The sequence below is a fragment of the Dipodomys ordii genome, unplaced genomic scaffold (assembly GCF_000151885.1).
Source record: "Dipodomys ordii isolate 6190 unplaced genomic scaffold, Dord_2.0 Scaffold20, whole genome shotgun sequence".
Classification (NCBI taxonomy): domain Eukaryota; kingdom Metazoa; phylum Chordata; class Mammalia; order Rodentia; family Heteromyidae; genus Dipodomys; species Dipodomys ordii.
The window spans coordinates 5,867,624-5,880,730 of record NW_012267236.1 but is presented as its reverse complement, the minus strand read 5'-3'; the positions used below and the strand labels follow the sequence as shown (position 1 = coordinate 5,880,730).

Below are 13,107 nucleotides of genomic sequence, written 5' to 3'. Positions count from 1 at the left end.
TTGGCTAGATAAACCCCACTTAGACTGCACGTGCCAGTCAATTCTGATTTATCTTGCTAATTTTGCTCCAAAAGCTGTAAACAGTTAGAATACTTTAGATGTTTGAAGAGGAAGAAAAGAAGGAGAATAGAGGACATACATTAAGACCTGAGATCTAACACTATCCACTCAAAACTCCCATTGTTCCAAAATTTCTTGATCCACAAAAGCAGGCCTTTTTTAACTCATATTGAAGTGCCTTGTAACCTAGTAGTGACCCTTAGAATTGGCTCTCATTGCCTTCCCTCTCTTCAAATCTTCCACTACTTTCGTGGGGTAGCCTAATTCCTTTATGTGATACAACAACCACATGTATGCTATCAGTCTTATGCTCATGCAGTGATTGAAGAGGCAATATAGAGCAACAAATAGCAACAAATCAGAAAGGCATGAAATGTTCGTGTGAGGGCTAGAGGCCATGAGTAATGTCTAGAGGATCATCTAGCCACATTCCCCATGAGAATCTCACCTTCTCTAAGATCCTCATTTTGAAAATATTATTTGGATGGCTGTTCTCCTTTTAAGTCCTCTGTATTCTTTACCTAATTTTGACTTAAAGGTTCCAAATAGGGAATAATGTGCAGAAAGTACTTAAGTATTGAGGGATATCAGGGACTCCCTGATTGTGTGTTACAAAATGGAAATGGAAATTTTTATGCTATAAATATACCATGTTAACAAATGAAGAAAAAATTCCCAGGGAAAGAGTACCTTTTCGTAAGTAAGAATATTTCATAATACTTTATATCTGTGTAACCCAAGTAATATTGGGTTGTGTTACATTATGCATATTATTTTACATTATGTGTTGTGTTGTGTTGATGTGATGTTATGTTGTTATAAAAGTGGATTTACTGTTTGTCTACTGCAGCATAATGGTGCTACACAACCATAAGATCCTTCTCAACTTAGACACCTTGCAATAATTCCTTATTCCCAGCAGAATGTTTCAAAAACCTCTTCTATCATCTCCAGGTGCAGAGAATGCTGACCACACAGAGAGAAGGAAGTTGTTAAAAAGAACACAAGGGCAGGTCAGTGTAAAAAAAGAACAGAGACATGGAAAGCTTCCATATCACATATAAACTGGTTCTGTGAACAAGTGAAACTAGCATCTAGCAAAAAACAACAGTTCCCATGAAAATCAATTAGGAAGGAACTGATACCCAACAAATGTGTTTTGATTAAGCATGACTACCAGTCAGTGCTAAGAATCCTAAAGCAAGAAGCAGAAAGAATCCATATAATGCTATAGATAAGACCAACCCAAAAGACCCTCTCAGCCCAGTTAACGTTTCTCAGCAATATCTTTGTGGGAAAATGTGGACATAGAGATCAGAACCTCTGTATATTATCTGAAGCCCAATGCAACTCCATATGTGAACATGCAAGCCTGGTAACTAGGCTCTTCCTTAGCAAGTTCTTTGTCTATTGAATCCTGAATTTAAAAAAAAAATGAACTCTTGATTATATGATACCTGGTTACCTAGACCAAGTAAGCCTCCTCTGTTGTGGGTTCGGGATTCTTGTGCCAACACAGAGGAACAGCCCTTCCTTTAAACCGCAGAGGCTTGAGTGATTTACCAGGTCTGCCATGTTACTCTCCTTTGCCATTACTCTGCTTATAGTTTGGTGTCTTGCGCATTATTTTGACTGATTGTTGTAATAACTCAGGAAAGAGAGCCAAGGAGGTAAAACGACCGTCAGATCTCTCTCTTTAACTTACATCAAACCACCCTCTTCCATCTTGAATAAGTAAAGGTTATCTCTCCACTCCAAGTAAAATTACACTGCAGTTATTCCCATCCAGAAGAATTTTACTTTCTTCTTTCCTGCAAGGTCCTGCCTTTCCTTCACATCTCTTCAGACATAAATTCCGACTGGTTCATGGATTTTCTTAAACAGAGACCGTATTTCTTTAGGATGTGTCTTATTGGAACCCTTTGATATCTAGAAATCAGTGAAGCTAAAGAAACTCCAGATAACATCACTAAAGGCTTTCTAATAAGTGGAAGTAGGGAAATAAAGAAGATAGCTCCATATACTTTTATAGATTATCTGCTCCCACCCACAAAATTCATCAGCTATGGAACTGAGGCTGGTCTACAACTCCTGCCTCTCAGGACTCCCATTTCTAAAAAGACAGTGAGACTGTGACTAGCTTTGCTGGTTGCCCTGGCTTGATTCCACGTTCCCACCTGACAGCATCACTTTGGGCCTAGCTGTCCCCCTTGTGCTGTGGCTTCTTGAGGTGCCCTCCCCACTCGTGAGGGCCGTAGGTGACAGGGGATTTCCCCAAACTCCTCTGCAGACAGGGCTGTTTGAAAACACCACTGTGGACCCTAATTTGGTTGAGTCATAGAACAGAGAGAGGCATTCCGGTGTGGTTTACATGCAGGCAATGACCTGAATGTACTGTCAGGAAATAAATTAGAATAGAAAGGCATAGTCAACAAATGCATTTTGAGAAGGCATGCCTTCCACACTTCTGTAGCAATGGGCCAGGGGCTGACTATGTTTTAGGAAGAACTTACTATAGCAGAAAGGACGTGATATTTGGTGTTCCCAAGCTGCATCTCAAGGAATGAGGGTGGAGCTCAGTGATAGAAAAGCTCCCCAGGTTTGATCCCCCCCCCCCCGAGCTGCTGAAACAAAACAAAACCACCACTTCTAAAACAAACAAACAACAACCACCACAAAAACCCTTGCAGGGAAGTCCTACCTCCCAGATGATGGGCATGCCTGAATTCCTAGAGGCAGGAGCAGGGACTTGGACAGTAAGTTACTTGGACTTGCCAGTCTTAGGTTGTAAACTCTCAAGTCCCCTGTGACCCCGCCCACTGACCTGACCCTTTTTAGGCCCAGGTACAGGTACAGGTATGCCATGCCTCCTGTGCATGATCATGTCTCCCTGTCTCCTGGCACTCCTCCTGGTCAACATGGCATGCTACTTCATCTCCTACTTGGAGTTGATCCAGTTTGTTGATATTGCATTTCTGCTCTTCAGCTCTCATGGGCTCAGCTTTCTAACAGTGTTAAGTGTATTCACTGGGCTGCAGATCTTTGTGACAGAAGTCCATCTACAGACCACAGACATTCCAATCAAGGCTCCAAATTCGACCTCTCAAAACAAACAAACAAAAATACCCTTGCAACTCTGCTGTATACCACTTTTGAAGGTTTGAGCCATTAACTTCATCTCTGTTTCCACTTTTAAGTCAGGAAATATTTAATTTTGCCAGCCACTCGTGGCTCATGCCTGTAATCCTGGCTACTCAGAAGGTTGAGATCTGAGGATCACAGGCAGAAAAGGGAGATACTTTTATCTACAATTAACCGCCAAAAAGCCACTAAATGGAAGTGTGACTCAAGAGGTAAAATGTCAGCCTTGAACAAAAGAGCTGAGGAACAGCATTCAGGCCCCAAGTTGAAGCCCCAGTACTGACACAGAAAAAAAATATATATATAAGATATATATAAGAGAGGAATATGTAATGACTACATGTTCTATACTGAACCTTGAATTAGACTCTCTGAATGTTGCAGTGGATATGAGACCCAGTTTCTTCCTTTGAAGCTTATTATTTGGCCTCAGTTTACCAGTTAGGGACATCAATACATCTTGCTGTGCTATAAGACCTTAACATGACTGTGGGTACAAAGGCATTTGGTCATTTGTACCTAGTTTCTGAGCCAGTCAGCAACTGACCTCAAATCCTGAGTGATTAGTTTCACTGTCTCCTTCAACCCCAGCCTATGTCCTGAGCAACTGTCATAACTTTCTTTATCCTTTTTGCATGGGTTAAATTGAATTCTCTTCCCTGCCCCACCTGGAGATGCTTTGGATCTTTCTTACTCTCAGGTGCATCTTCTCATTACTAGCCTCCTATCTGTTCCCAAGGAATAATTCTGTCTGTTTCTAGTCCTTAGAGAGGTTTATTCTATTCACAGTGGAAAGGGCAGGGAGATTGTGCTTCAGCAGCATCTTCCTAGACACCTTCCACAGTAACTAAGTCAGCTCTTTTCAAGGCTCAGTCAGTTCCCCAAGTGTATCTTCTAAAATAGCACCCTGTATAATCCCTGACCCTAGTCACAAATCACTTTTCCTCCCAACTTTGTCAAAATTAGCCATATTCATTTCCTATTGATGCTGTAACCATTTACTAGAAAATTAGTGGCTTGATCCAAAATTCTGATATTATAGTCTAGAAGCCAAAAGCCCAGGTGGCGGGCTGTGCTCTTGCTGGGTGAGATTATAAGGAAAACCTTTGTTCTTTTCTTTTCTAACTTCTAGAGCCTATCTGCATTCCTTTACTCATGGCCCCTTCCTCTATCCTCAAAAGCCAGCAATGCAGTCTCTTCAAATGTCGGTCTCTGACATCTGCTTCCCTCTTCATTGTCTGACCTCTTCCTTCTTCATAGCCCTTCTCTGATTCTTGTGTATGTGAGAGTATGTTTGTGAGTGTGTGTGAGTGTGTGTGTGTGTGTGTGTGTGTGTGTGTGTGTGCGCTGGTACTGGGGCTTGAATTCATGGCCTTGTGCTCTTGCTTGGCTATTTTCTCAAGAGTTGCACCCTACCACTTGAACCACAGCTCCATTTCTTCCTACTTCTCTGATTCCTACTCTCCTACCTCCATCTTTCACTTGTTAGGACTCTGTGAATCCATTTTGTCAACCTGGATAATGAAGAATAATCGCAACTGTAACTTCCTTTTGCCATGTAAGTCAAGAGGATTGGAACCTTTTGTGTGGTGTGTGTGTGTGTGTGTGTGTGTGTGTGTGTGTGTGTGTCTGTGTCTGTGTCTGTGTGTGGAACCTTTTGTGTGGTGTGTGTGTGTGTGTGTGTGTGTGTGTGTGTGTGTGATGCTGCCTACCACAATAGTCTTAGCACTATACTGCCATTCCCATTCAGATTACTTATCCTCAAAGAACTCATCTGTCAAGTTTAGTTTCTCTAATGGGCCAGGAGTTCTTCTGATCTCTTTCTACAGGACCATATGGGTTTCTAGAGGCAATCTCCCATCTCAGTGCTGTGGTTCAAAGGTTGTCCTGAGGCACAAGGCTGCTCAGATTCTGGAAATTATGTCCAAATCTTGGGGTTGAGGAAATATTTCTCCCTAGCTGGTGAGATTTCATGCTAGTTATCTGATCATCATTTGTCTTGGGTAGGCCTAACCCCCCATCTTCTATCAGGGCAGGAAATGCCTTATTGACCTTCACATTGCAACAAGGAACCCACGAGATCCATGAAGGTAAAGGGTTGTTCCTAATGCTAGACCTAAGATCAGATTCCAGGCTCCACAACTCCTATCCCTCTTTCCTTACTCCATGTCTGTCTCCCCATTGCCCTCTAGGCAGGGATGTACAGTTCTGTAAAGAGGGGGCACAGTGTTCATCAGGCATCTTTAATTCTTTCCCTGCCACGAAGATGCTCGCTTTAGAAGGCAAAAGGAGACACCATGCGAGGGGCTAGTCCTGAAAAGGGGCGAGTGAATCTTTACCAGAACGCTCTGCTTCTGAGGCCAGCATGCCTGCTTTGGAAGACATTCCCCTCCGGAGCCCCAGCTCCAGCTGTGTGATCAGTGCCAGAATCACATTACGATGACTCACAATTCAGCTTGCTGATGATTACTCAAGCATCAGGATCTAAGCCCCCAGGACCTCATTGCTCAGGAAAGAAGGGACACATTTCTGCAAACAGAACCAGGAAAATACATGATCTTTCATGGTGAGTTCCAGGAGAGGGGCAGGGACGGGCCTATGTATACACCCAGTGATCTTAGTTTGATGAGGAGTTATGCTCAAATGAAAACAATGGCTGCCTGCAGCTCTTCTGGTACCTGTGCAGGAGAAAGATTGGAATCTGTGCCACTGCTGCTTGAAGCTGCATTGAGTTCCCATGAAGATTCCTGAACCTACAGCCTCTTTGTTCCTTCAAAGACAAGCCAAGTAGAGGGTAGAGAAGCTGAATTTATTAGCGGATCCTACCTGCCAAGCTTTGTATGCTACAGAGGCAGGGAAGAGAACCACCAGTCTGTTAATATATCTGTATATCTATACCTATAGCTATACCATCTATCTGTCTACTTTATGCAGCCATTATCACTGGTTTTGGGGATTGTTTTCATTCCAAAGTCTAAGACAATTTAATAAAACATTGACCCCTTGTATTAAAAAAGAATGTTTCATCTTATAACAGTATTACATGTATAATCAAGATGCATTGTATTCAGAAAGTGCTTTGTTAAATGGCAACTCCCTTGTACAACTACTTAAAGATAATAATAAGTAAATAAAGAATTAACAAGTAAATAAATAAATAGTAAAATAACCAATAATGCATGTGTTCATGGGTCCAAATTCAGAACATATCAAAAGTATACAGAAGAAATGGAAATCACCAGTAACTTAGTCATTAAAAATTACTTCAGCTATGATAATACTGTATTCCTTATAGACTTTTTGCCTTATGTATATATTATTTTTTATTTTGTGGGAGAGGTCTGTTTAACCTGGTTTTTAAACCTCAAATAGGCCTTGGATGTGTTTATATATTATTAAATACTGTTACATAGTACAATGTGATAGCAGCATATTTTAGATACACCATAATTGCTTTAACCAAATCCTGAGGGTTGGAAATGTAAATCATCTCTATTTTTCATCATCCTAAATAATAGCATCCATACAGATTTTAGATTTCCAGTAGGAAATACTTACTTGCTACCCTGTGCCTTAGTTACATCGGTTGAAATGAAAACAAGAATTTCCTTAGAGAAAGATATCTTTTTACTTTAGACAGTGATTATGGTGAGCGCATTCAGCCCAGGGGCTATTTCCTTCCTCCCTAAACCATGTTGATGCTGAAAAAAGACAGAGACTAAAATGAGAGACTAAAGGTCCATGAAACTTGAGAGACTTGTCAATGAAGCGATCTTGGGGAAAAACCCCTGACCGGCACAGCCTAGATTATGGGAAGTGAGTGGGCACAGAGAAACATGCTTTAGAAGATTAGAAAAGGGACAGGAACATCGGTTACCCTTGGGCCACAGTGGGATGCTTTAGTGAGCCAGGAAATTTGATTCCATCTATAGAGGACAAATGTCCCACAGTGGTCTCCAAACTGTCTCCATAATTATATTTCGTTTCATCTTAAAAACCAAGAAAGATAACCATGTGGGAGGCATAGATTAGGGGATTTCAGTCCAAGGCCAGCCAAAGCAGAAGCACAAGACCCTAGCTTAAAAATAACTAAAGCACAAAAGGACTGGGTCATGGCTCAAATGAGAGAGTACTTGCCAAGTAAGCACAAGGCCCTGAGTTCAAAATCCCAATGCTGCCACATTAAGAGAGTACGTTTTGGTAATATAGTTACATACATATCATTGATGCATATACATGGGACACATTCAAAAATATTTTACTGATGGGAAATGAAGTTTGGAGACCACTGCTTTAAGGCAAGAGAAACTTGTTTGCAAGCAGAGAGATAAACAAAGAAGGGAGCTGGAAGAAGCTGGCGTCTCTGCTTTCTTGGCATGTTTGGCTCCATGTTTGAAACTTTTCTTCTCTCCAGGCCTGTGTGTGTGTGTGTGTGTGTGTGTGTGTGTGTGTGTGTGTGTTTGACTAGTCATCCTACATTTTCTTCTATTATGGCTGGCTCATCTCTTCTAAGCGCTCTCCTAGTTTCAATATCCTTCTAAAATCTGAGATCTCTCTTTTTTTTTTTTTTTGGTGGGTCGTGGGGCTTGAACTCTGAGCTTGGGCACTGTCCCTCAGCTCTTCAGCTCAAGGTGAGTGCTCTACCACTTGAGCCACAGCGCCACTTCTGGTTTTCGAGTGGTTTATTGGAGATAAGAGTCTCACGGACTTTCCTGCCTGGGCTGGCTTTGAACCACTGTCCTCAGATCTCAGCCTCCTGAGTAGCTAGGATTACAGGCGTGAGCCACCGGCACCCAGCATGAGATCTTTCTTAAAGGCTGTTCATACAGGCAGGCAAAGTAAAATGTGCAATTATTGACTCGTGTTAACCAGGTGGCCTTGAGGTTGACCACTAAGCCCTGGGGATGGTAAATGATGCACTTAGAGCCTGTACTGGCACGTTTCATGCAGTGGGGAGGGACAAAGCCAGTGCCCGCAGCACCAAGGTCACAGCCTCATTGTCTATCCCCACCACTAACTGACAGCCTGCCCTCCTCCCTGCAGACATCTCCTCCTCTTTCTCTTATATAGAACTGGGTCTCCATAGAGATTTGTAAATCCATTCCTATGTATGACTGGAGAGGCTAATGGATGAGCTTCCAGTCATTCAGAAAATGAAACCTGAAGGAAGAAATGGGTGGCTAATTTTGACCTACATTGGATAGAGGAGGAAGTGCCTGGATTGATGAACGTTCAATCACTCTAGTTGTCTATCAGTATCCCAATGGGTGAAAACCTAGAGCATGAGATTCAGAGCCAGCACAATGACCCAGGGCTGCTTCAGTAGCTAAACAGAGCTGTAACCTCAGAGAACATCTCCATCAAAGGAACACTTAGATCTGCAAAGTTGGCCCAGGCTCCTGTGACTCCTGGGATGAAGTCTACTAGAAAAATGCTCAGGACTCTAGAGAATGTATTTTAATTCCTTGAGGTTGTGAAAGGGAATGACAGAAGGATAAGAAATACTGGTATTTACCTGGGATCCTCTGAGCCTGCCTCACTGGGCCTATTGAGTGGCTGAGAACTCAGGTTACATGGGAAAGGAGAAACCCATAGGATCCACATAACTATATAACACCAACGGAGGAAAATCCAAGTGCTGCAAGTTGAATAGTGGCCCCTAAGGTTGTATCTAAAGTCTAACTTGCAGTACCTGTAAAGGCAATGAGAGGAATTGAAGATCCTAGGATGAAATCATGCTGGGTTTACAGTGGAGCCTAACTCTCCCATTATGAGACAGATCTGAGACAAAAAAGGAGAAGGCCATGAAATGATGGTGGCAGAGACTGTAATGACGCATCTACAACCCAAGGAACTCCAAAGACTTCTAGCTACCAGTTGAAGCTAAGAGATATATAGATGAAGATTTCTTCACAGCTTCTAGATGTACCTTCTGAAGCCTGAAGACACCTCAATTTCAGATTATTAACTTCTAGAATTGGGAGAGAAGCTTTTTCTGGTTTGTTTGCTTGCTTGCTTGCTTTTAATGTCACCTAGTTTTTATAAATGTCTTTTATAAATGTCTTGCAGCAGCTCTAGGAGGCTAAAACATAACAAGAATGGACAAAAAGGCTTTATAATCACATTCTGGTATTGTCCAACTCTAGTCTAGAGTTGAGCATAGAGATGTGTAGAAGCACCTGTGGGCTTTTGTAATTTTAACTTTTTCTTGTCTTGTTGACAAGAAGAATCCTAATAGCTGGTCTCTAACCAGGCCCTCAACCCAATAGAAAACAAAACACACAAAAACTTGAGAATCAGAATCCTGAGAGGGAGTTGAGTTGAAATGGGATGACTATAACGCTACTCTTCACTGAATCTAAACCCACTCTTCTTTCTAGAGGATGGAGGGGTTGGGAAGGGAGCTTTCAAGAGGAGGAGGGAATGCGTTTCCCATTTTTAAGTCAGAGCTTGTGCTAGATGTCAAAATCTTTTCCTTATGGGAAGAAGAAAAAAACATGCTCCCCTGATTGAATTCTATAACGTGGGAAGCAGTAGACCTCAACTATGCCCCTGGCTCTTCTTTAAAAGTCACAGAGTGCCTCAACCTGATGATTCCTCAAGATTTTATTAATTTATCATATTGTATTCCATCAAAATGATCACTTTTTATTATCTTGCTGCGCTGAATTGTATGTCCCTTATTATTCCCAGTCACAGAGGCCATAAATTAAAATCATTCAAAATTTATACTCTTACAGTTCATTATCTATGATTGGTATTATCTTTCTGCCTTGTTCCTGGCCCTTCTTTATTGCCTGACAAGAAATATTGCAATAGAGTCTAAATACCATCCAAACCAATAAATATTCAGTTAAAAAAATAAACCAGGAATGGACTGTGCTGAAGGATATCCTAGCCTTCCTCTGTCTCTACTACAAGCATACTTCCTGACTATGATGGAGGAACTGAGGATGTAAAGATCAGAAAGTTAGAAATGAAACATTGTCCCCTGTGCCCAGTTGGCATGTGTTTTCTCTTCTTGAAGAGAGAAGCAGGCTGGTAGGCCTGTTTCACAAAGAACAACCCTCAGCAGTGATGAAATGAATTGATGAGAAACTCATTATGGGATGTCCCGTGCCTGTCACTGTCGTGGTGGGGATCCTGGGGATGGCTATTTGAATAGAGATGCTTTCCTGAGGCTTCATAAAAACAAATATGTTTCTGGCCATGGAGCAATTCCCCCATGTTATGTTGGGGTATGATTGCTCACTAAAGCACTTGGGCAAGCACAGCCACCTTTGGTGGCTTTTGTTGTGGCTTTTCTCACCACTGCTGCATCCTTGGGGACAGTGACACTATCACACAGGGTAAGCAGTAGCTTTGTAGAGAGATGGATGTGGACACCATAGACCTAAAAATTGAGTATTCCAACCCTGACTGCCTCATCTAATGGGAGAACTTTTGCATTCCGTGCCTGCCCTGAGCCTTGAGGATCAAGCTTCATAAAATCACAAAGACATCGATGTTTTCATCCTAGGGAATGTTGGGAAATGAACATTTCCTTTCGCTTCTTTCCCTCTTCTGCTTTCGCTTTGCTTTTCTGCAGCACTCAGTGTAACACGCATGCGCCAGAGGTCACCGGGGAGAAGGTGGAGAACAAGAAGCAGGTCAGAGAGTGGCAGTGCACAATTTATAAGTACTCTTTAAAAAATTTAAAAAGCACCAACTCTCAAACTGAAATTGATCTACTTTACAAAGTCTGTGGAACTCACATGTCATCTTTCTCTCTTTAATTGGAAGTACTGGGATTTGAACTCAGGACCTTGAGGGATTTTTTTTGTTTTTTTGGCTAGGCAAATGTTACTCTTTAAGCCACACTATCAGACCATCATTTTTCATTAAGGTCTTGTGCCCTTGACTCACCCAGCTTTGGATGGTGATCCTCTCATCTCACTTCCTGAGTAGCTGGGGTTATAAGGTTGAACCATTATACTGAGCTTGCTTTTTGACATAGGGTCTAACTTTTGCCCAGTCTAGCCTTGAACCACAACCCTTCCACCTCTACCTTCTAAATAGCTGTGATTAAAGAACTGAGACTCCGTCCCTAGCCCTGGCCCTCTTGATCTTGTTCAACTAAAATCAAGACCACATTCTTGATTATATTATTTTTTCAAATTTGCAATGAGCCAAAGTACATGTTTCGAGATGCCAAGTGATACAATCCAGACATTGCTAAGGGTGGGTGAATAAGAGGAAATCTGGAAGGTAGTTCATCCACAGTATTAGCAGCCTCAGAATCACCTGAGAAACATTAAAAAGAAAAGCAAACCAAAATAATCCCATGGGAATAGAAATGGCAATGTACTACTGCATTTTACCCACCCGACAGAAAAAAAAATGATAGTCTGGCAACACCTATGGTTGGTGAGGACGTGAAGTCATGAGATCAGAAGCACTGACATCATCATGAATGGGAAAGCACAAGTTGGAAATAAGTAATAATTACCTGGAAACTGGTGTTGTGCCACACTGCTCAACTAGTTTTTTCCTTCTTAGTTAACTGTCCTTCAGAAACTCTGGCAGAGGTGTGCCAGGAGACTTCCAAAGTGCTTACCGGTCATCACAACAGACAATGCTTTTGATGATTAACAAAAAAAAAAATAAATAAATAAAATCTTGAGCATCCCAAATGTCCAATGCCAGTGGAAGAGAGGATTTTTGATCTTTTCGTGGAATAGATTCAATATGGTACCACAGCTACATGTATCAAAATGAGCAAATTCTAAAATGACAGTGTGATTCCATTTTTGTGAAAAGCTTGCAGACTTATCAATACATTCGGGGCTATCTACGTAGGATGATAAAGAAAGGTAAATGCAGGTTGTGGGTATCTATGAGGGCCTAGGTGACAGCGGGTATCTGTGAAGAAATTGACAGCATCCACATTTTTACCCTTGGTGTTAAGAAGATAGGTGTGGATGAATTGTATCTTTAATCCATGTATACATGAGAGATAAACATGTAAAATATTTCTATTCCTAGGCTCAAGCTGGGAGCGAGGCAGTACTTTCTATAACTTCATTGGAAGAGTCTGATGCATGCATTCTTGGGTTAGAGCCTCTCACCCATATCATATTCACTCTCTCTCAGTCACGCACACACACACACACACAAAATCACAATCAAAATCATAATATACATCAGACATTGGCACCCAAGTGAAAATGGCTTAAAATATAAATCAGCATTAGGCAATCTCAAGAGTGTCCTAAAAGCAGAAGAGGTCGGCTGGTGGAACACATAACAAAGAAAAATGCCTCACAGTTCAAGGCTGATGCGTCCTCAGCCTGAGAGCATTGGTACTTCTATGCCACCTCTATCAGCTTCTCTGAAAAACTCTCCAATTGTATGTGCCCAAGACAATCACCCTCCAAAGATGGCTACCAAGCAGTTCTGGCCATTGGTGTTATTACAGAGAAAGAAACATGATGTGGTAGAACGTGCCCTCGTCTGGATCCACAGGCACAGGCCCTGGGATCTCAAGCCAATCACTGTTTTTGTCTGAGTCCTAGCTCTCTTACCTTTCCTTCTTCCTGGTTAAATCTTAAATTCAATGAGACAGTTTGGGGCAGGGAGGGGATGCCTTGAAAATTAAAAGTCCAACTCAGAATGAATGTCCAGTAAGCCCATTACCATTTCAGTTATAACTTCTTCATAAAGACGAGAAACTTGTGCTGTCAGTTTGGGGTCAGTAGAGTTTTCTGAGTTCAAGAAGTTGAGCTCCCTAAGGTTTGGCTTGGAAAGACCTGAAGGCTGGATGCTTCCTTATCTTTCTCTAAAAGTTATAAATATGTAACAAGTATCACTACTTATACAGAGTCTAGCCTGTCTCAGGCCCTGAAAACTCAGAAAGGGATGTTCACA

The 13,107-nt window shown here is 41.8% G+C and overlaps 1 protein-coding gene across 1 annotated transcript in view; it reads right to left on the bottom strand.

The window, feature by feature from the left end:
• Alk (anaplastic lymphoma receptor tyrosine kinase) overlaps window positions 1-13,107 on the bottom strand; it is a 716,643-nt gene that overhangs the window by 476,171 nt on the left and 227,365 nt on the right. The window lies entirely within an intron of this gene.